Source organism: Argiope bruennichi, chromosome 1 (genome assembly GCF_947563725.1).
Source record: "Argiope bruennichi chromosome 1, qqArgBrue1.1, whole genome shotgun sequence".
Classification (NCBI taxonomy): domain Eukaryota; kingdom Metazoa; phylum Arthropoda; class Arachnida; order Araneae; family Araneidae; genus Argiope; species Argiope bruennichi.
The window spans coordinates 39,329,028-39,353,489 of record NC_079151.1 but is presented as its reverse complement, the minus strand read 5'-3'; the positions used below and the strand labels follow the sequence as shown (position 1 = coordinate 39,353,489).

General features: G+C 30.9%; 1 protein-coding gene across 3 annotated transcripts in view; it reads left to right on the top strand.

The window, feature by feature from the left end:
- The window catches only part of LOC129985561 (zinc finger E-box-binding homeobox 1-like), a 558,704-nt gene that overhangs the window by 226,331 nt on the left and 307,911 nt on the right, over positions 1-24,462 (top strand). The window contains exon 2 of one of the 3 annotated variants that reach the window (XM_056095375.1): positions 21,324-21,374. The exons of the other annotated variants lie outside the window; for them this stretch is intronic. The gene's annotated coding sequence lies outside the window, so the exon portion shown is untranslated. The remainder of the gene's footprint in view (positions 1-21,323; positions 21,375-24,462) is intronic. 3 annotated transcript variants of the gene reach the window in all.

Below are 24,462 nucleotides of genomic sequence, written 5' to 3'. Positions count from 1 at the left end.
GCAAAACATGAAAGAAAAAAAAATAAACTTTGATAGAAAATGGCTTCAATATCCAATAGAAATATTTAAAAATATTATGCTATTATTAAAAAGCGAAAAAAAAAATACTTTATTAATGAATAACGAACTGAAGAGGAATGAATAACTGCTGCATTCAATTTTTTTTATGTCCAAAATTATATGATTATGATAATTTTGGGGTTTTTTTATATCATTTATAATTACATAGATGATCGTAAATCCCATAACTGTGTCAGTTTCATGTACTTAATTATTTTTACGATTACAGCAATTTATTAATTTTGCCCAAATATTTGACTTTAGTTCTTATTGATAAAAAAAATAAAACTATTTAATTAGCCTTGCTAATTTAATGACAACGACTTAATTTCAACATTAATATGTTTTATTAAAACGACTATATGGAATTTAATAAAAACCGGACCACTTATATTTAATTCTTAATAAAAGCAAACCACAATTGTTGCGTAAATAATAATTCTTGACTAATACGTATTGTGTTGGATCTGTGTGTGCTGACGTCTATTGAGCGCTCTGCATGTGGTTCCCTGGTTGGCGCCAAGCCACTGTCCTTCTAAACGCACGAAATTTATTTTTCGTTCTCGGCCATCGGAAAATTTTTCTCCTTTTTGCCACTTATTAACAATCGTCTCTTTTCTCTATGTCAGGATTGTTTGTGTTGGTGACACGGTCCCGCACCTCCATTAATTACGGCGGAAGGGAGGGGGGGACTAAAACTTTCTTGTTCTGACATAGTACCGGAATTAATTATTCACATTTTAACACGATGGCGGCAGTTAATGAGGTTTATTTTCCCCGACCATCTCTAACAATTAAGCTGTTAGCGCGCGCTGAGAGCCAGCCACCGCAGGGTTGCCGCCTTTTACGAACTCAAAAGAAAAAAAATGTGCCAAGAGGGAAAAATCGCCAAGATCAGAAAAAAAAAGTATAAATAAATCTATTAATGAAGAATTATTGTGTTTTCGCGGAGAGTTTAAGATGCTTATAATTTTGGATGTTTGCGAAAATAGATCGGAGCTCTTTAATGACTGTTAGTTGGCCAAGACTATAATATTTTCTCTTGTATTTTAACTTTTGCAATGTAATTGAAGATGTAGAAAATTGCTTTTTTATGGTAATTTGGTGGTACTGAGTCTCGAATTCTGAACCAAAGATCATGTATTCGATGTAAGATCCAATGCATTTGCGGTCTTGGTCGTTAAATTTGCCTTCTTGGATGACACTTCTTCATTTTGATGACGGTTTCAGCCTCTAGTGTTTACTTCATGTGTCCGTGGTTCACTATGAAGAAGTTTTCTCCGAATAGTCTTCGAACAGCTTCAAAATGGGACATAAAATCAATTAAATTTAATTAAACCACTCCAAATATTTATATGAATTTTAGAATTGCATTAGAAAATACATGACACTATTTTTAAAGGAGGATTAATTTTAAAATTTCAGTTGAAAGACGACAATTTTTAAGTAGGGATGTTTGCTTTATTCATTTTTAATTTATTTTGTTTTGTTCCTTACTAGATTTCAGTTTTCTCTGTAATTCGATTTTTGTTTTGTTTTTAAAAGTCAACATTAAGTAGTCTTTTTTCACTGTCGCATATTAAACTGATATTCGTAAAAACTGATTATCGAAAACTAATCTGAGCCTACCTGAATTTCACACCGTTTCAAAATTTTAATGATACTAATTTAATAGACGCTCGAATTTGTCGTAAATTTTGGAAGTTTCTTAAAAAAATTTTTGTTTAGTTTCCAATATTATATTACATTATAGCCTTGAAGTTCAAGTTGCCTCATTAAATATTTAGTCACTTAATTTTCTTCCATTGTTGGAAGCTAAAGAAGGATTCTGTTTAAATCTGTGCAGTTACAAAAAAAAAAAAAAAATAGTTACAGTACAGATGAACCACATATTTCAGTTTTTAACAACACTATGTCATAGGACTGATCGGAAAGGTCCATATAAAATAACAGAGCATATGAAAAGCATTTAAAATAACACATCATATCTGACAATTAATCAAAACGAATTGAAAATAACACGTATTATATCTGACAATTGATTACGAGAATTGATTGAAAATAACACATATCTGACAATTGAGTGAATCACGGAGATGAAAGTATGTCTAAACGATTTAATTGAAATTAAATACAACCAATACTTCCGGCAGAACAGCTAGTCATTAGAGGTGACTAATTTACAATATTTTATATTACATTATCAAGGCTCTCAGACAACAGGAATTGCACGAAGGTGCTGTTGAAACACCTCCCTCAGTTGCATTAAATTTTTTTTCTCTCCTTCCATTTCTAATCGCATCCTAAATAAATGGACGCATTTAGTGCTCAGCATTTAACTTTTCCGCCTGGCGCTGTTTTTGTTTTAATTCTTTTGATCGTGTTATTGTTTCGTCGGCGCTTATCTTCGCACACCCCTCTGGCGAATCGATATCTCTGTATGCTCCCGAAAGTCGTTAATAATATTACTTTTTAATTAGCGACTCTTTCAGAAACTACCTTTGATGGATGCTTTCCTTTGCTGTAATTCACACGGCTAGTTTGGCCTTGATTGAATTTTTCAGGTAGGTAACGATTGCGCGTCGAGATAGTCTTCTTTGCATTTTTTTTCTCTCCTTCCTTAATATAATATTAGGAGGGACATTTTTTAAAATAAAGGTTGAGACTTAAACTTTTAAATCGATTTTTCGCAGTATTCCGTAATGACTCCGCCCTTTAAATGAGTTATTGTTCTTAAGGTTAGAATCGAACGTAGGGGGCTAGTGATACCGAGGTAGGTATGTTGATGCCCTCAGGAGAGAATTCTTTTGTTTTTCACATAAAATGGGTACGCCCTAATCATCCATACCACCACTAATATTTGATATTTTTTTATCTTTTATATATGTTAGAACAATGGAATACATCGCTGCAAGTAATAAAAACCGGTCCATCTAATATATTTATTTTACTTGTTGTGAAAATGAATGCCTTGTTTGAATGCCTTTTTATTCAATTCAAATCTACCATTTTTAAATGATTTTAATGAAATTTGGTTAACGTGGTCTTCAAAAGTAGATAAAAGTTTCTGTCGACTTTTCAAATTACAAATTTTAATTAAAATATAAGTTAACTAAAAATTAAACAAAGTTTTGTTGTTTTCCGGGCACATTTTTTAAAAAAAATAATACCTCAAAAAATTTTTACGCTTTTAAAACACACTCACACACGAAAAATTTTTTCATGATACTCATTTAACATTTGTAACATTTCCCTCTAATATTAGTAAATTTTTTGAATTTAATTTGATGCAAATCTGTTACAATATTTCTATTTGCTAGAATGAAATTCAGATTAATTTCACTGTTTGATCTGACTGATATTAGATAATTTACAGAGGTTCCAATGCTTAGCATTTCTACTCGGTCGGAAATATCACAGATATAAAAAAAAAATCTGAAAAATCAAGTTTCAAAATTATTTGAAGTTAGCATTATTTCATGTGGCCCCACAAAATCTTCCTTTATCTAACCCCTCAATCCCCTTTTCACTTTCACCTTTAATTTGTACCACTCTCAATAACACTTTCACTTTTAATTTGTAATATATACACATTTTGATTTGAATTTACAGTAATATGTAATAGACTCATTCCATTACCCTTATATTTTTCAATCTTGTCGAATAAAAAGGTGAAAATTTAAATACGTAGTTTCTATAATAACAGTTTAACAATCAGGAAAGCTAGTTTTTTGAGTGAAAAGTTGATTGAAAAAAATGTCTTACTGGTATTAAACAAAATCAAGTTCCCTTATTCCTTTTCTATATTACTTGCAAATGTAAAATGAAATGCTCAACAAAATTGTAATATTTTACCTAATTTAGTTTTTTGAAAGATTTTATTGAAGTGTTTTTTTAAATCGCAACTCCAAATATAAAGAAGGCTCTCTCTGTCATTATATAGCGAAGTCATAACCACATATTTTTTAATCTACCTTTTTCTAAGTGTATCTAATTAGCTTTAACACCTGAAGTTAGGAATGAAATATCATGCTATAAAAAAGCTAACATTTTATAGCGTATCGTAGTCCATAGCATATCAGGACGCTACTAGTATTATTAATTTTAAACAATAATACATAAATTACAGTAATGTATGAAAAACAACTTAAAAATTCGCATGAATTTTCTTTTAAAAATATGAATACTCAATTTTAATATATATATATATATTAATATACGCATATCTCAGTCACCACATTATTGAAGGTGATAATAGTGGAAAGTGATAACAATGCCGATTTCTTTAGTTTCTGGTTGCAATTTATTTCGCATAAAGTTATTTTGGTCGTGTCAATGGCAATAAAGACGTCGTTCATTTTAACGATAGAACTTTATCCTCCATTTTGAGCATTTCAACAGCAAAACCTTGCTATTATTTTCAAAAACAACTCTGGCATTTCTATGGTACAATGGATGTTATGCCAGACCAGAGTTATTTTCGAAAATACTGCGCGCCCACTGTTTGGGAAGGTGGGATAATAAGTAGTGCAAACAGTCGTCTTCCAAACACGTAGGCAATACCAATAAGGAATTGCTTTCCCAAATCCTTTTACAAAATGCACATCGGCTTTTTATTGACTTAAATACTCAGACACAGAAAAAAAAATTACGGAAAACAAAGCTAAGGTGAGATCGGCGTAAACACAAAACAAAAGTCTGTAGGAGGCATCGGAACCCAGCAGAGAAAAGAAACCAAAGAAAACGGCAGAAAACCACTGGCGCCATAGGAGCGCGGGTGAGGGGCCAGAATGTCGGTCAGGCCTTGGGCTTCATTGGTCGACTCAGCAAGCGCCTCCTTCTTCTGCTGTGCCCTCCCCCCCTCAGTGTCTGACCTGCTCTGGCGACCACTTTTTACCTCCCCCCCCTACTTTTTTTATTATTATTTCGCATTTAAAGTGTACTCCTGTGTTAGGTAGATGAAAGGGGAATTATGGAAAAAATAGCAACGCTTTGTTTCCTTGGGTTTTTTCTTTCTTTCCCCTTTTCCCGTGAAATACGATTTTCGTAGAATTCTGTCATTTTGGACCTGCCGATGAGATAAGAGGAATTTCCCGAAATGAATGTGCAAGGTGTGTTTGTTCACTTGTATTCTTGCTGAACAATAATTCCATTCTTCTTTTTTTTATTTCTTAGATTTATATTGTATTATTTGAAATAAGTATTTTTGGAATCGGATATCGATCGTGGAGAATGATTAAACATTACGCTTAGTAGAACGAGGTAAGATATTATAGTCATATTGGTAACTGAATACTTGACCCAATAATTTGTCATCAGAACTATTGCATCTTTGCTATTTATTTTGAAAACCTGAAATAAAAATAAACGAATCGTCTTCAGCCTCTAGTTTTCACCTGTTATATTAGTAGTGTTAATTTATTCAGGGCAAGCATTTTTGGTGAACTATATCTTATCACAACAAAGGAAAATACTAATTTAAACTATACTTGCATAATAAATATAGACTATTTCTCGTGTTTATAACATATTTACAATTTGTGAAATTAATTGGCAAGTAAAACCGGTCTAATTTATCTATTTGTTGATACAGGAGAATCGGTCCGTTTTGTTTTGCGATATTTCTCAAATAGAAAGACAAATGAGGTGAGCACTATTACTAACGTATCGAAATGAGACATTCGCATGAGTTAAAAATTGTCAAAATCGGTATTGTGGTTGAAACTGGGTAACTCGGTCGTGGTGGTTCATCCATGGAGAAGGGTAGAGTGAGATAAAATTTTACTCTCGAAAATCAGGGCTAGTGGGAAGATAGCATTGATGACATATCTAGATATTATGAGCTTCCATATAAAATAAAAACTGCCGAAATCGGACCCGTGATTAGGATTGGGGACCCGATTCTTTGATTTTATCTTATTATTTTAAAAATACAGATTGAGAGAGAGGATTTTTCAATTCAAAAGCAAGTTGCTATTTCTAAAATTCAAATTTACAATAAGAGACTGATTTTTTCCCACTCATAAACACGATTTTAGTGTGCAATTTGTGATTGTAGTTCTGTAACAGTAATTCATTATGATAAAGCATGAGTGCAGTGTATTAGCACATGTAATCAAATGGAAAATAAATTTGTGTTAAATAGCTTGCTTTTGATGTCGGTGATCTGGTGGTGAAATCTTGGCTTCGAGCCCGAAGGGTCGTATGTCCGTTCGAAAACCCGTTTCTATCAAAGATACTGATGCATGTCTGAAAGATTTAAATGTCATGTCATAAATGTTGTTCTCTGACCATACTGCAAAAGTTCCAGACTTTTTTAAAAATAGATCTCGCATACATTCATAATGGGACATTAACTTCTAGTTAGATGGTAACTAAGCATAAATTGCTGCAAAATGCAAGTTTGATGAATAGCATTTTAAAACATTTTTCATCCTTTATTTAGTGCAGATGAAATGTGTTAAAATACATTTTTTTCTAACAATCCTACTATAAATCGCTTTGAGCTATAAATGTCTGATTGCAAAGTTAAAAAATAATAAAAATAATATCGATTTGAGGATTTTCGTGAAAATAATTTTAATTTTTATGTGTGCTTACACTCTAGCGTGAAGTTATACTTCTGGCTAATTAAAGCATGTATGCTACAGGCATTCATTGAAATTGTCTGTAATCATTCATATTGAGATTCAATTTGATACACAGTAGAAAAAAAACTCTATTCAATATATTGATTTAGGTATGATGTTAAATGTGTTCTATATATTTTTCAAATGATTAGTATAGAACTAGTTACCGAACTCTAACTACTGATCCGATTTCGCCAATTTTTATTTTGTATGAAAACTTATGATCACTTGATACTTCATCAGTGACCATCTGTCTCCCACCAGCCTCCTTTTTCTGGAGATATCTTGACCTCAGTCTCATCAAATAGACTAACTCGCCAATTAATTTCGACATTTTGCATGCATATGCATCTAATTAAAATGCTCTACATTTCTTGTGCAATTAAAATTGAAGTAGTACTTTCATTTTGTGAAGGGTACATCAAAGTTGATTGACAGTACTAAATGAATACTATTTATAACATAAAGGAACAGTTGGTTTCTGAAGGCAGACACTTAATTTGCAAGGATCTTTTTGACTGATACATTTTCTTTCCTCTGTAAAAAATATCAGAGTGCCACAGTTTAGCTTCCTAAATTGACACTATTTTTATTCTGAGTAAATCGAAATTCTTTATCTGTGGTAACTGAATCTCAGATAAAGGATAACCAAGTTTTGTAACTTTTTTTCTCTTCTGCGAATGGGACTGATTACCTCATAATTGCTCTTGCGAGGCTTGCTCATGCTTTTGTGCGAGAATGCTCAATTAAGTAATCGTTAAGGTTGAAATGCGGGATTTTATAATCTTTTATATTTTGCTTGCACACAAATGCAATTTTTAATTAATTAAATTATTATAAGTAATACTTTGTATTAAAGAATACCAAGTTTTGTAAACTTTTCCCTCTTCTGCAGCTGGGATTGGTTACGTCACGATTGCTCTCACATTCCGTGTGAGAAAGCTTAGTTAAGTAATTGTTAAGGCTGAAATACATAATTTTTTAATCTATTTTACATTTTATTTGCATGCAAATGCTATTTTCAATTATTTAATTATCATATGGAATACTTTTACATAAAGATAACCAATGTTTTGTAATCTTTTTCATTTCCTGCGGCCAAAATGATGAGTCACAATTGCTTTTGCACTTCCATGTTAGAAAACTCAATTAAGCAATTGTTAAGTCTGAAATATGAGATTTTATAATCTGTTTTGCATTTTTTTGCATACAAATGCTATTTTTAATTCTTTAATTGTTATATGGAATACTTTGGCGTAAAGAACACCAAGTTTTGTAATCCTTTTCTTCTGTGACCAGGACTGATTACGTCACAATTGCTCTTGTATTCCGAGTGTGAAAGCTTAGTTAAGTAATTGTTAAGGCTGAAATACATAATTTTATAATCTATTTTACATTTTGTTTGCATGCAGATGCTATTTTCAATTATTTTAATTATCGTATGGAATACTTTGGCTTTAGAAATACCAAATTGTGTAACTTTTTCCTTCTTCTACGACCTACAAGACTGCTCTTGCACTTCCGTGCTAGAAAGCTCAATTAAGCAATTGATAAGGCTGAAATACGTGGTTTTATAATCTGTTTTACATTTCGTTTGCAGACAAATGCTATTTTCAATTGTTTTATTTACTATATGGAATACTTTGACGTAAAGAATATCAAGTTTTGTAACTTATTTTCTCTACCGTGACCGTGATTAGTTACGTCAAAATTGCTCTTATACTTTAGTGCGAGAAAGCTCAATTAAATGTTAAGGCAGAAACACTTGAATTGAATTTCTAATCGGTTTTGATTTTTGTTGCTTACTATTGCTATTTTCGACTATTTTGATTGTTGAATTGAATACTTTGACATAAAGATAACTAAATTCCGTAACCCTTTCAAATTTCTGGGCCAAGATAGTGAGTCAAGACTGCTCTTGTATTTACGTGCGAGAAAGCTCAATTAAACGTTGAGACAGGAACACTTGAATTTCTAATCCGTTTTACATTTTGTTTGCTTACTAATGCTGTTTTCACATGGCCGCTTTGCCAATGCGTAAAACTGAACTTCCCCAAAGTACTCCGTCATTATAATTTAATTAAAGAATTGGCCTAAGCGTGGTGTGTTTTACCTTTTAACTACTTTCTAGAAGTATAATTCACGGTCGATAAATACAGGAACTCCGCCACGGCAAAGTTTTATCGTCCTTTATGTTGTTAAAATTACCATAAGAAGAAGCAAAAAACACTTTACCCGCTCCAGGTCTAAAGAAGAAGGGGGAGTTTAAATTTCTGAAGCGCTCTCTTTATTTACCGACGGGAGAGCCGGTGTGTTTTTGAGTAATCCCGTGTTTTAATTATTATCCTGCCGCATTAATTGTGGCTTTGGGAGCGGCGCCTTTTCTAAAGTGCGATTGACGGAGAAGGCGAGAGAGAAAGTGCAAGGTAAAGTACCCCGAGCCCCGGTGGGGGGACCGTCCATAAAAATGAGACAATCAAACTTAGAGATCGTTCGTTCGAAAGGTAAGTTTCTGTTCGTATACCGAAGGACTTTGATATATTTTCCATTTTTTTTTCCCATTGCCATATTTTTAATCATAAAAAATGTATACAAAGATAGTAAATCGAAGAAGTCCGGCTTCACACAAAGATTTTATTTTTATTGTAATTTGTTTGTTCCTGCCTTTCTTTATCTTTGTTATTATTTTTATGACGTTGAGAACGGGGAAAAAAAAAGGGGGGGGGTTGTAACCGGCATCAGTTTTGGAAAATTCCAGAGGGACAAAATTTCACTGCATTTTTACTTTTAAAGAGAACTACACTTTTTAAAGAGAACATTTTAAAAAGACGAAAGAAAATGTCATACTGAGGTCATATAAAATTATGACGATGGAGGTGAAAAATCATATCACGCCTCTCCTGGACGTTCCTTATACTCTTTATACCACTGTTTTATTTATCGGAATATGACTTCTGTAATGCTTGTGACAGCCATGGCGTAACCAAGGTAAAAGATGCTAGGACATTTAATTTATTTTTTCCCTTGAAATAATTAATGTCATGAAACGGGGGAAAAAAATCGGAATCAAACAACGTTTTCTATTGCTTGCATCTTAGATTTACCCCTTAGTAAAGAGAATTACCTTGGACATTCTATTAACATGTTAAGGAATCCAATTGAAATTCTCTATTCTATTTACAAATAATTGGCTGCTTTGTGTTCGAACCACATTCATAAAACCTTTTGCGCACGTTAAACATTCACAGTCTTTGAGAAAGTTATAGAAAGGCAAGATCTACAATTGACTAAGATTCGGGTTATTACTTACAGTATTCATAGTTACAACTGTCGGTCATCGACAGTCAAATACTTTTTGGTTATCATTATCCTAACCTTCTGGATGTTGATTAATCTAATTTTAGGTTTGAAATAATCGTCAATGTATGGATTGTGTTAAAAAAAAAGACTTATTTAATTGTCTTTCCACGCATGTTTGATTTTAATGTTTTTTTTAATTTCCTAATTGATTGCTATCGCAGTTCTTTCTGAAAATTATGCCTCGAAGTCATTGCAAAAAATAGCTTTTTGGGATTTCTTTTTCCTCTCTCATTGCTGAACAATATTATTGTTATGAACTCAGTTTCATGTCACTTACAGGTAGAGTTTTCTGATTACAGCACAAGCGATTTTGCATATTGCTGTTTTATTCGGCATTTTCCAAGACTGAAATTCCGTATTCATTTTTACGTAATGATATTGATCATTTTTCTTTTTTGTTAGTTCTTTAATTTTTTTAAAAATTATAGTTGAAAATTCATTGAATATAGTAAATATCCAATATGTAATATATTGGAATTTGCTATAATTCAACAGAGCGTGTTCAGGGAATTATAAGTGTTTAGGAATTATGATTTTGTAAAGGAATGCTTAGAACATGATTTTTTTCAATAATTAAATTACTTGAGTATCCAGAATTATTGATAAAATGTTAAGAATGGGATTTAATTTAACTCGTATCGGAATGGGAATTCTTTTTATTGATTTAAGATTGTTTGGAATTCTAACATGTATTGAATAGAACCTTTTTTTTTTAAATGAAAATATCTGAAAAATATTTATGTAATGTTCATGAATCATTGAAAATTATTTAAATATGCCTTTCTCTGGCATTATACAAACAACGCTTTATTTTTAAAGAATATAAATTTCAGATATTTCAGATTTTCAGATATTTATTGATTTTTCCTTTGTTACTTTCACTCTTCTGTTTGAATTGTATTTTTTTTGACAATAAATTTTTTACCATTTCTTTTTAGTATATGAATTTGATGCCCTCATTATAATAATAAATTTGAGTCAGAATTAAATTGCTAATATTCGAATGTTGCACAGTTTATTCATATATTTTAGCAATTAAATAACAAGCTGCGTCCTTTCTCTTGTGTATTTCTAAAGGTCAATTGAACAATCTGTTATTATCAATAATAGCTAGATTTTATATTAATAAAAATTGATTAATCATATTCATTGTAACATAAATTAAAAAAAAATAATTTAACATTCTAAAAGTGCAATACATTTCTCATAATAAGTAATATCAAAATAATGGTAATTTTAGAATTGTGTATTTAAATGTGAAATTTAGGTTTATTTAATAGGAAAAGAAAATCTGTTATGGTCTAACAGTGTGAAAAAAAAAAGGTGATATTTAAAATTTTGTCTTGTGTCTCTGTGATCCTGGCATGATAATCTTTTAAGGAAGCAGACATTGAAAGTCATTTTAATGAGAAATATAACATGCCTGAGGAAAATGTAGCTGTCAAATGATACATAACACGGATGGAAATTTTTATACGTGGATAAATAAATTTTTATACACGGATTTTAATTTTTATTTTTGAAATATAAATACGTGTTTTAACTTTAAATAATCTATACTATTTTTCAGTATTATTAATTTAAATGTGACTGCTGTATCGAAAACATAATGAGCGAATTTCACACGTTGCAATTTCATGTATGTATGTTCAATATATAATATTCAATAAATGTCTATTTATTATAACAGTAATATTATATATATTATAACAATAAATGTATAAGATGAATACAAAACCTCTCCCTGCTTTTATAACGTTAGTATGTATAAAGGTAATACAGAATCTTTGACATGGCATAGCCCACTTCTTCAGTTTTTTAATCATATGAGAACAGGGTATTGTTTTGGGAAAAGGGTTTGTGATGGCGAAAAACAATGGCTAGTTAAGTATTAAAGATGATGGCCATCAGATGATAGACATTGGAAATTGTCTTTAAATCGGAACCATAGAAAACGCGAATTTAAAAAAAAGCATTCCAAATCCAAAAGTTTACATTTAGATTCTGAATTACCATCATCTACTTTTGATTATAATAACATTATTGAAAATACATCTGCTTAAAAATTGTAACAGGGAGATAAATATGCTTTCTTCAATGGTAATATTTCTTCATCAGTGCATTTTGTGTGATCAATTGTGGTTTGAAAATCTTACTCTTGATAATTAAAATTTGTAATGGAAATAAAAATGCTCTCGCTTGATGATTTAAACAGATAACCGATTTAAATAACAGATATTTATATAACAGATTTCATTTTTTTAATCAAGGAGTAATTGACGCAGTTAATCCATGCAGGGAAGAGTGAATAAGAATTTAATTTTTAATTTAATAGAGTTAATGAGTAAAAACCACTATGTGATTCCATAAAATAAAATCGGACATTTCTGCTCAAAGCAAATTCAGATGTTAATATATGGGGTGTTTGTGTTGCCATTTCGAGATAATCGAGTGGACCAAAGACAACAGATACTGTGTTTAGTGCAACACAATAAATATTTGAGAAATTATGGAGTGAATTGGATTTGCAGATTCAAAAATTTCGAACTAGAAAGAGCACAAACTGAAATTTTATTAAATTTATTGCTCTGATTACAAATTTAGTTGAAGAATTTACTATTCACAAAAAAGAATACATATATAAGTACAGCTTTTTTTTCTCTCACGATTAATTTTTATAATTGCGCTAGGTTTTCATATGCACTCTGTGCATTAAATTTTATTTGGAAGAAATATCTATCCGGCACTGGCATTGTTGCCAGATTAAGAATGATACTTTTGCAAATTTAAGTAAAATATTAAGTAGTAAATAATTTGAAGTAAAATAATTGCTCTAATTACAAATTTAATTAAATAATTTACAATTAGTACAGTAGTTTTTATACAATTTTTACAATCGGAGTAGGCCTTCAAATGCGCTCTGTACATTCAATTACATTTGGAAGAAATAGCTTTTCCGGAACTGGCAACGCACCATTGTTGCCAGCTTAAGAATGCCAGTTTAGTAAATTTAAGTAAAATAGTAATAAATAACGTGAAGTAAAATAATTTATTAAATGGCAATGATCTTCTTTATTTCCAACACTGGAAAGATAATCCAGAAATGAAGGCGACCGAAATCTATCCCTTTGCCAACGTGTACATTTTCCCTTTAAATATTAATGTGGTGCTTAAGTGCGCAAAGAAGAGAACCGGCTACCTGACTACTTAATTTGGGCGGCAGTTAGTGAGGGTGCCCACGGAAAATCGTGTTATGCAAATGGCGTCCCAAAATCTTGCTATGAAAGGACGCCTAATTATGTCACTCGTGATTGGTCGCTTCTGGGTCTTCCCCCTCCCCCCCCTAATTAAAGAGGAAACTGTCCTTGGACATCGACTTTAATTTTCATATAGACCCGCAGTAAAAATATTTTTTGGGGGATTATTAAGTTTTTATCGGGGTTTTTACCATTGTGGGTGAAAAGTTATAATTTAAGATTACCAAGCTTTTAGAATGAATTTTTCAAAAGATTTTTTTTTACAGTTTTTTTTTTTCTGTACTTCATTATGAAAGGAATTTATTACAGTATTTTTTTAAAAAATCAGCCTCACTTTATTTACGTTTTTAATGATCCATGGCATTATTTTTTTTTGTGTGCTTTTTTAAAGAATTCTTTATATTGGTCTTCAAAGTCTTAAAAATAATTCGATAGGTCAAAGTATAGATTAAAAAAATGATATTGAAATTTAAAAAAAGCAGCTAATATTTTTTTTTCAGCTTGGTATTTGACTTTTAAGCTACTTTTTTTTTGTATTTTATTTGTTCTTAACCTAATTATCATGTGTAAAAACGTCGCTGCCATTTAAGTGGATTATGGGTCTTGCATCAAATTAAACGTCACTGCATGTATTAGTACGTAGTTAACATAAATTCATTAAGTAGCATAAACTGATGCATTTAATTTAAGCATTGAAAACATTTCTTTCATGAAGCATTTTTATTATAATTTTTTCTTATCTTTTCTTTTGTGTAATTTCAAAATATAATCATAAATATTAAAATCTAGTTATGGAATCTTGGATGAGAACTCTTTGTCTGAATTGACTTCATTAGTTTCCTTAAGAAATGTCAATTTTCATTTGAAAACTATTTGTGAAGATCTAGAATTATTTTGCAATAAATTTATGATATATTCAATGGATTTCGTTGATGGTAAAGTATGCTGATTGTTTTCACAGATGATTTATAAGTGCCTTCATGTCTATATGGGCTAGCGATCAAATAACTGATTATGAGGCTCTGGAATTGTGCAAGGGAATTTTGAAATGGTTGAGAAATCTTTCTAACCATAATTGTGAATGGACATGGAGACATTTCAGATTGATTTAGGGCAGAGACACTGACCAAACGATTGTTCAACTGGTACTGAACTGCGATACTTTGTGTGCATTCGAATTCCCAAATATGATAAATTTACATTGATTTTATTCTCATTTTCAAGTATATTTTATTTAAATGAGTATTTATTCACTCTCGATTCAGTAGTTGAATGTGCTTCTTGATTCCCATATTAGTAAACTACAGTTGCGACTTCGTCGTATAATTTATAAGTTCCTTATTTGGCAAATTGTTTCATTTAGCTACATAATCCAGAATTCTTAGTTTATAAATACTTTGCTATCTACTTTCATGGAACTAAAATGCATTTACTATAATTTAAAGAATAATTAATTATAATTTCTGAAGCATTTGAGGTCTGTATAGGAGCTTGGAATATGCTAGTTCGGTGACATTTTCATTTTGTTTGATATGAAAGTCTGGAGAACTAATTCTGGCCCAAATCTTTACGAGTTTAACCCACTTCAATTTTACTGCGATATCTTCCAATTGTGAAGTGATATGAGTTGGAACATTAGTGGATTACCAAATAATTAGACAAGGCCGCTAAGCTGAAAGGACGCCGCAAGCAATCGATTAAAAACCTTTATTTTCCTAGTTGCCAAATAAAGTTTGTAAAAATATAATTCTATGAGTAATAAAATATGAGGGCAATATTAGCGCTTTATCAAGTGTAATTTGCAAGAGTCTTGTATTTCATTACAATAACCTATTTATTAGAAAATTTATAAAACGAAATATCTGCTTCATGATACTGCATACGGACGTGGATGTTGGGCATTATTGAGGCATAATAAATAATTTTATTTCACTATGTCGATAAAATAAAAAAAATATTAGCCTGAAATAAGTCATTAGTACATTAAAAATGTATTGAAATATGAAACTAAATTGACTATTTCATTAATCTCATAATGTGCTACCTAGAGTCTCAAAATAACTAAATCTGCCACTCAGTTGGAATGAATCTGGTGTCTCAAGTTTTTAACACATAAATGACTGGATATACTGACTAGCTATGTCCATTCCTTTTATTTATTTATTTTTTGCATCGTATGGCACAATAAATTTTAATTTTTAAATGGAGTTTTCAAATTTTCCCATCTTTATATTCTTGAGAGAAAAAAATAAAAGCAGTTCGTAATCCTTCACACTAATCTTACGTAAATCTAAAAACCTAAAACTCGAAAAGCATCTTATCCGTTTTTTTTTTTTCTTTCTTTATCATTATGCCAACTAAAAACACCAATCCATTTGCCATCTCATGTGAGAAATATATATTTTTTCTTTTTCTTCCATGAAGCGAACCCCTTTCAGGAGGCCCCTGCACTGCATTCCTGGAAACGAAACCAGGGTCTAGGGAACCTCGGTAAAAGCATGGGTCCTGACATTTCATTACCTTCTCTTGGTCTTATCAGCACTCAAAACCTACACATCAAAACGTCCCGTTGAAATGCGGCATTTTTTCCCCACTGCCTTATCATTAATTAGGAATTTTTTTTTACCATACTTCGAGAAAAGAGAGAAAAATAACTTTAGATTTTTTTTCGGTCTGTTTTTCACGTCACTTTAAGATTTCTCCCTCCGTCTTTTCACTTTTTTTAGAGCTTAGTAGAGACCCACGCATTTATTTTTGCGTTTTAGCTGACAGGTTGAAGCATACAGTTCAAGCCCTCTTTTGGTGAACCTGACAGGTGGGAAACGAATTCAAGGTGAAAAAAAGAAAGAAAAATGTAGAAAAATAAATGTTTCAGCCATTGCTTGAGAAAAAGACCTCCTGAAATGACGGAGGATTTTTCTCCGTTTGTTTTCTAATTTTTTTCCCCTTCTCCCTGTTCTATTTTTTTTTTTTTTTAATTCATGTCACTTGCGAGCCAAACAAAGAATTAATTCCACTGTTAGCTTTCTTTTGTTATGTTTGAAGTTTCTCATCTTTCTATACTTATTCTTGCTGTATATTGTTTGTTTAACTTGTCAAAAACTTTCTTGATTGTCAAATGAAATTCGAGTAGCTCTGGTGCATTTTTTTTTACTTTAAAATTATGCGTAAATGAAAATTGTGCTATCTATACATATATAAAACGCTAACATATGTGAAACAAAAATTGTTCTTATTACTTATTTTACGGCCGAAGTGAAATTGAAAAGAATAAATACTAAGTGTAAAGAGCTAGATAGATAAAAATTTATTATGCAGTTTTAGTATCCAAATATACATTTTTTAAAATCAAATTTTGAACTAAATATATGTGGGAACTGCTGACAGATCTCATCTCCTGTATGGCGCCATGTTGGCCATATTGCGTCATTAATCATGTGATGTTTTCCCGCCATTATTGGCAGACGTCTGTAGTAGTGAGTCTGTACGTACTGCTCACACTCGTATATCTTTTTATGTTATATGTTAGTAATGTTTTGTCCTTTAATCTTAATAAATATATTTCTCATATTAATGCTGGTCGTTCCTTATATGTAAGAGTTGACCATTTGTTGATCATGCAATAAAGGCACCTACTAAAAAAATACATAACTAAAAAAATGAATTTTATTATGTCACCTTGTGACAGAAGTTTTACTTTTATATCAAACTTTGTTTTGAATTCGGTCTGCAAAAAGCTATCAAAAATGCATATTCACATGTCGCTAAACATCACGCATATTCACATTAATCACGAAAAACTCGCATGCTGTATATTATATGACAATAAGTACTTCGAAATTATTGTTCGCTTTAGAACTAATAGTACAAGTACCAATTTTCTATACTATACTATAAAGCACACAACTCTAATTTGTAGCATTCTGAAAAATAACAATCTGAGCCCTCGTTGCATTCTGGCTATCTGGCATTGTTGACAACGAATCTACCATGCTGCAGTAAAAGAAGCATCTTCTTCTCTACAATGAGTTATTCCGTACACTGATTTCAAATAATATATTTCGCCACGTATTTTTTATTTATGGGAAGAATCATGGGATTTGCAGATTTCCAATAAATAACATTCCCTTCAGTCTGACATTACACTGTGGCCTCTTGTTCCAGTGCACGAGCTGGACGTCACATTGATTCGTCTTCTGTTTGATGAGCGATGTCCCATCTGCATTGCATGTCATGTTAATTTGAGTGCTATTCGTATTTCATCTGATTGTCCAATTTTTCATCCCTGTCGATTACGTTTATTTGGTACATCATCTTCAAACATTCGTGACTTGGTGGGAGAACATCCCCATCCAAATATTTTTGTCTTCTTGAAAGAGATTGAACTTTTTCATCTTATTTAACCAGAAACAATTTTATCTCAACATTTCTTATCTTTTTCAAATTTTACTTTTTTAACTTTCTCTCTCTCTCTCTCTCTTTTTTTTTTTTTTTCAACCATATGTTTGGCGCAGCATAGCCAAATATGGCTCTTGTGCTACAAAACCAAGACTAACTAACGTGGCATTCACGGACATTTCTGAGCATTCACAATTTTATGCAAGGTGGGAAGGGTGAATAACATCTTAATAACCACTCTGTGTTATTTTGTAATAAAACGGATAACAATATTTGCGTTCATTTTGTTTTTTTGTATACCGGTTTTTTTTAACATGGTAGTCGCTCGCTTTCCATAGATTAACTATCTAAAGAAATATATAAAAGGCAGAATTATTTCACGATGTTTTTCCGGAACAAGAAGTCGAAAAAGAGCAGAATTCTGTTCTGCAGAAACTAATTGAGAAAACAGCATTGGTGCTTATCCCTAAGGATCCCTCATAATTAGATGCAGACGTTACACTTCCGATGTCTGAATTCTTTGCGTGGCTTTAAAAAGACATGGATAAGTCAGAGAAAAACTTTTGAGTGGTTTTTATAACATTTATATCCTATGTACTTCGAAAAAAAAAAGAGTGTGGCAAAGCAGAGAAAAAAAGGAAAGGGGAAATAAAAAAAAAAAAAGCATTCCTCTAACCTTCCACAACCCACCACTTAACATCAAACTTATTTTAATTTCGGAACCTAATTTCCGTATTTAACTGTCTCTTGCACTCTGGGATTCTACTGTATCTATAGGAAGAAAAAGCATTCAAAAGAATGTTCTGCTTTTTTTATATCACCGTACGAGTACTCTTGTTCGATTTTTCAGTACACAGCCCTTTCTTGCACACCCAAATCCTTTGCGAGTGTTAGTACAAATTTTTTTTTCAATCTTTTTGATTTTTTTCCCTTCCCCTGAAGTATTTCGAACGCCTGCAACTTTCCTTCCTTAATTTTTTTTTTCTCCCCAGTCAGGTTTTTCTCCATACCTCTGTAGGGATTTACACGATTTTTTTTTCTTCCTCCTCCCTACAGTTTTCTAATACGAACGATCTTTTTACCTTGTTTCGATTACTATTTCACTTTGTTCTTTTCCTTCCCAATTTTTTTCTCTCTCTGGAACCAAACTGAATACTTTTTTTGGTACCTAGTACTATTTTTTTTTATTTGCTTCCCGTTACCTCTTGTTTTTTATTAAGCCACGGCGTTGTTTTAATTAGAGTTTGAAAAAAAAAAGAAAAAAAGGAAGGAATCGAAAGGAGGTAAAAAAAAAAAAAAAAATGTGCCGATTCCTCCAGAGATAGCTCTTGGCAATAAATATAAGAGACACCTGGTGTCATGAGGGATTTCAGAGAGAATGTTTGCGATGAAGACGAAGCATTATATTCCTCTTTTTTTGCCTTCCCTCTCCTACCTTTTACTTTCTTTAGCCTTTTCCTCCCCTATTGTTATCCTCACGCTCGTTACGTCATACTTCTCCATCTCTACCAAACTTATTTTTTTATATCTATATAAGAACACATCTCAAAGGTGTTGTAAAAAACTGTCTAAATATTGCATTTTCATACTTTTTATGTTTTCGAATCTCTTGTGAAATTTTTTCCCCACATTTCTTAAGTTAAATGAATATTTAAAAAAATGTTGGATGAGCTAATAAGAAATAAGATTCGATGAGAACTTGGTTGGATTTGAAAAAAAAAATCGCAGGATGTCGTCGTGGTTTCATTTGTATTAATGGTACAATGAATCGATTTAATCATAACATTGCCTAATGAAGCGCGATTTGCCATTATCCAGTTTCCAAGTGAATCTTTTTAAATGTTTAAAAGTTGTTTGCGATGAAGTCACTAGAGTAATCAGTAAAAAGAGAAATCAAAATAGGTTCAGACAATCAAATCAAATAAAAAAAAATTGAGCGAATTTTTCTTAATATTTTTAAGGAAATATTTGCTTTTAGACGTATATTTCTTTTTAACCTTAGGTTTGCTTTTTATTATGTTAATGAAACAAGAATAGATTGTTTTAATTGTTTAATTAAATATTGCAATGCTGATTTTCAATTAGTCCTAATTTCTGGTTCTTCATTGCTACTTTTGTATTGAATTAAAGCATTCTTATAGTGTATGTTGTTGCTTTGTTGAAACATTGAGTAAAATTGCATGCAAAACTTTTTATTTTTTAAAAATAGAACGCTAATTAGTAACATCCTGTATGATTTTATAAGGAAGGAGTATGAATAAAACGTTTAGAACACATTTTTTTTAGAAGTTTTGTTTTATATTCAGTATATTATTGGACAAAAGTATTGGTGATGTTTTATTCATTTTCATTATTCTCCTATATTTTCCTTATTCTTATTTCTTAGTGTAACATTTCATTCCTAAGAGGCAAGATTAATAGTTTCAAGATGTACAAATTTTATTTAAAAGTAATCTAAATATATATGTAAAAAATAAAACAAAAACATGCTTATTTATTTCTTATGTTTGTAAACTAGAAAGTTGCTCAAATTAGAAATTAATTGCAACCATTTTAAATATCATTTATATTGTGTTGTTGCTTTTTCTATGTGTGTTACATTTGTGATTTGTTCCTGGTTGTAATGTAAAATGGAGACTCATTGCTTCCTCTCTAAAATTATGTATGAAAGTACAATTGTACATGTACATGTTGTATGTATGAAAGTACAAATTATGTATGAAGATACAATTTTTAATAGATTTTAAATATTTTGACGTGATTTAAAATTTCTCACCTTTTCTATAAATAATAGTTAAGACGACATAATTAAGAAAATTTCAAAAGATATTTAAATAAGATTTTTTAAAGTTTTTTTTTTCATTAAATGTCAAAATATTCAAATGATATACAGAGTCATAATGTCTGAAGAAACAATATGCATATTCAGTTTGTCATGTAAAATTATCTTCAGTTAGTCAATTCATGATCCCCGAATGCAAATATTCTTCCACTGATAGATGCATTTTTATATACATACTTAATTTAACATTCTTATTTGAATCCTTACAAGGTTCTAGGGTGATATTTTTTAACCGCTTAACTGTTTTGCCCGAGTGCCATACGTGCATCGATTTATCGAATTTTGATAGTTGTAAGCAAAAAATAAACCATTCATAACGATTCTTTTAACGATAATTTTAAAACGATAACGATAACCATTTTAACGATAATTTTAATTCAATATTAAAATTACTTCGAATGCGTAGATAAGTATTCAATGGATTTCCATTTGAATTAACATTGAGAAAATATTCCCAAAATAGGTGTTATCTTATTAGATAATAAAGAAAATAAAACAGTTAAAGGATTAAATAAATAAGGTTAATAATTAAATATGTATTTGAGAATTTTTGCTCTCTTACATGAAAAAAAATCGCGCAAGTCTAATATATGAAACTGGCAGCACTATCATAATGCATCATTATCATTATTTATGTAAAAATAAAACATTATTACATAAATAATAATGTTTTATTTTTTATGTAATATGCAATTATTTAAGCATGCGTCTTTCTTCTGATATTATTTGCATTTCTGCTGTCCTAGTATGATATAAATGTTTCTTATTTTATTTCAGGTAAGTCAATGTGAATCCTTTTCCTTGATGTGTAAATCACCGTGGAATTTGGTGAGTGTTATATTTCTGTAAATGAATTGGGAATTTCAATAATTATTGACCAGAATTAGGATTTTTAATTAAATTTCTATATTGCCTAGAGTAGATGATATGCGGATAATAAATTTCCTTTATTTTGATTACATATCCAAAAATTAGATAGCTGATAAAATGTTTTAGACATAATCTCTACTAGAACGCAGTGTTTGCAGGTTGAAGAAAGAAGGGAAGAAGTGGTTGAAAAAGCTAAAATAGCGCATCAATCAATAACTAAATCATTTTCTTATTATTGGTTAACACTGTGTAATTATTATTTGTTAGTTTCTGCGAAATTTATTATTTTTTAAGAGTATGCTATAATGCCAAGTAAATGAATTTTTAAATTATGGAGATAAAATTGAACTATTTTTAAGTATAATTCATTGAAAATCATAAGAATTTTTTGAAAAACCTGCGTGGCTTGAAACAGAAAAATTTTACAGTTTGAAACTAAATAGGATGAATAAAAATATATTAAAGGAAAAATTTAACTAAAAGTTATGATCCATGATCGTAATTTTTATGTGATCATTTATCATATAATAACATATCTTATATCATTTATATAACTTATCATCATATGATGAATTATGATCTCCGGATAGTTTAGTTTTTAAATTGCAAAAGATAAAATCAGATATGCTCTGAAGCAAAATTGTAATTTCTGCGGTTGTAATATATTCAATGATATGCAAATATATTCAAAGAAGAAATTTAATTAAAAGTTATGATCTATGATCATAGATCATATAATAACTTATCATATGATTATAACAAATCTTATAACATATATATTATAACGTATCATCATCATATGATAAGTTATGATCTCCGGATAGTCTGGTTTTTAAATTGCAATAGATAAAATCTGATAATCTCTCAAACAAAAGTGTAATTTCTGCAGTCCAAAAGATTACATTACATTGCAACAGCAAGCGAGCAATTTTTAAGAAAACAAAAATTAAAATCGAAATTACTGCCAACATGATTTTGTGAGAAAAAAAAATATATATATATATAATGTAAAAGTTAACGCTATATCAACAAGATTTCTTACAACGAAAATCAAATATAACTGTTTACCAAAGCTGCAGTAAGTGTTACTTCAAACAAACAGGAAACGAATCTGTAACATTTTTTTTCGCTTACAAACGCATTGGCTTGTGCAGGAAAGCGATGATGGAAGAAAACAGCCTTAAAAACCGACACTTCGCACGATCAGCAACTACCAGTAACACTCACCAAAAGCGAAACTGCACTAAAAATTCGAGCCACTCCACTAACTCCTGAGCAAAACTAAAAGAAAATCGACTCCAAGAACTTGGGGTGGCCGGCATACAAATTCACTTTCCTTTCGCTTTTTTTGGGGGGTATTTTTTCTTTCCTTCCAAAAAAGGTACAGTTCAGTCCAGTAGGTGAAGGCCTCCCACACCTCCCGATTTTGCTGATCCACGTGTATTTCAACCTAACCCTGAAGTGGACAAATTGCCGGTACAGCGGATTTCGGGAGCCGAAATGGGAGTCCCACGTTGTTTACTCTGGGATTACCGGGGGGAGGAAGGGAAACACTTCCAGGATGGGAAGAAAGGGATAAAAAGTAAAATATAAGACAAAAAGGTTTGAGAAAGAGAGAGGTGCAAGAAGAAATAGGATATGAAGAAAAGCAAGAAGAGGATGACCCCAACCCGTCCACATCCTGTGTTGTTCTTGGACGAGCATTTTCAGATAAGGACAAATAGGAATAAAGGCGAGCTTTTATCCAGAGGAATCTTATACGTGGGCAGGAGTTTTACGATTATGAAAGGATATCTTTCACCCAGCGCCTTTACCCATTCACGCATTGGCGGTGTTTCGTTTCTGCATCGGAATCGCTATCGAATCTTGGAGTTCTGGTTATGGCCTGGTGTTGACAGGTCTCATCACGTATACAGAAGTAAAAGGGAAGGGGAAGGTTGTTGGTAGGTCAGCAGAGTGAAAGAGGCTACTGATTGCTTGCTCTGAAGTAAGCGAATTAGGAGAATTATCATTAAAATTGTTTGAATTGCGGAATCTTTAGTCTGTAGTCGAAATTGAAAGTGGTAGTTAAGAATCCGATAGAAGGGAAATGAAATATTTGCATCATATTAAGCTGTTTTTTTTTAAAGTTTGAAGTGATATGGAGGAATATTAAAGCTGGATTTTCTTTTTATTTGTGAAATTTATGTATCGAGATGATATTTCGAGTAATATGAAGAGAAATTTTCGAGTAATATGCTTTTATTTTTTAAATAGTCGTTCTGATTGATTCATTGCCATTAGTCCCCGGTCAACAAAGCTAACCATGTGGACTAACAGAATCTCAGACAAAACTAAGCTTTTATTTCTAATTATCCAGATTTATTTCCTATAAATAAAGAGGAAATAAGAATAAACTGTAGTTGTCTGTTTTAAAACTTAATACTAAGTTACAATAGCAGCGAATTTCAACATAGGGTACATTTAGTACATTTGGGTACATTGGGTACAACGTAGGGTGCATTTGGGTACAACGTAGGGTACATTTGTGTTGTACCTTTAATTATTTGGAATATTCCGGCTGCAAGTAACATTGAACTCTTTTATTTTTTGAAAAATCTTTTTAATAGAATTTTTTTAAGAACATAATTAAGAAATAATTTTTCTGAAAGAAATGATGTGATATGAAAGGGTATTTATTATATATTGATATCCTAAATGATAACCAATCATGATGATTTCTGTATAAATGAATGTATGAGTTTCGTCTTTTTACTTGATAAGTTTTTTTTTTTTTTTTTCACTGCAACTGAATCAGTCTTTTACAAATTACTGTTCAAATTAAAATTGTATCTATTGTGAAATAAAAGCGCAAGTGGAAATCCTACTTCGAAGCGTTGCTGTTATTTTTAAAATTTTAATTTTAACAATTTTCATTAGAAAAATAATTTGATACACAGTTTGTAAACTGTTAAGTTTAAAAAAATGCTAAAAATAGGAATAATTGCACAGAAATGAAATTGGTATCATTAGAAAATTCAACTTTGAATTTTAATGTAGCATAGAA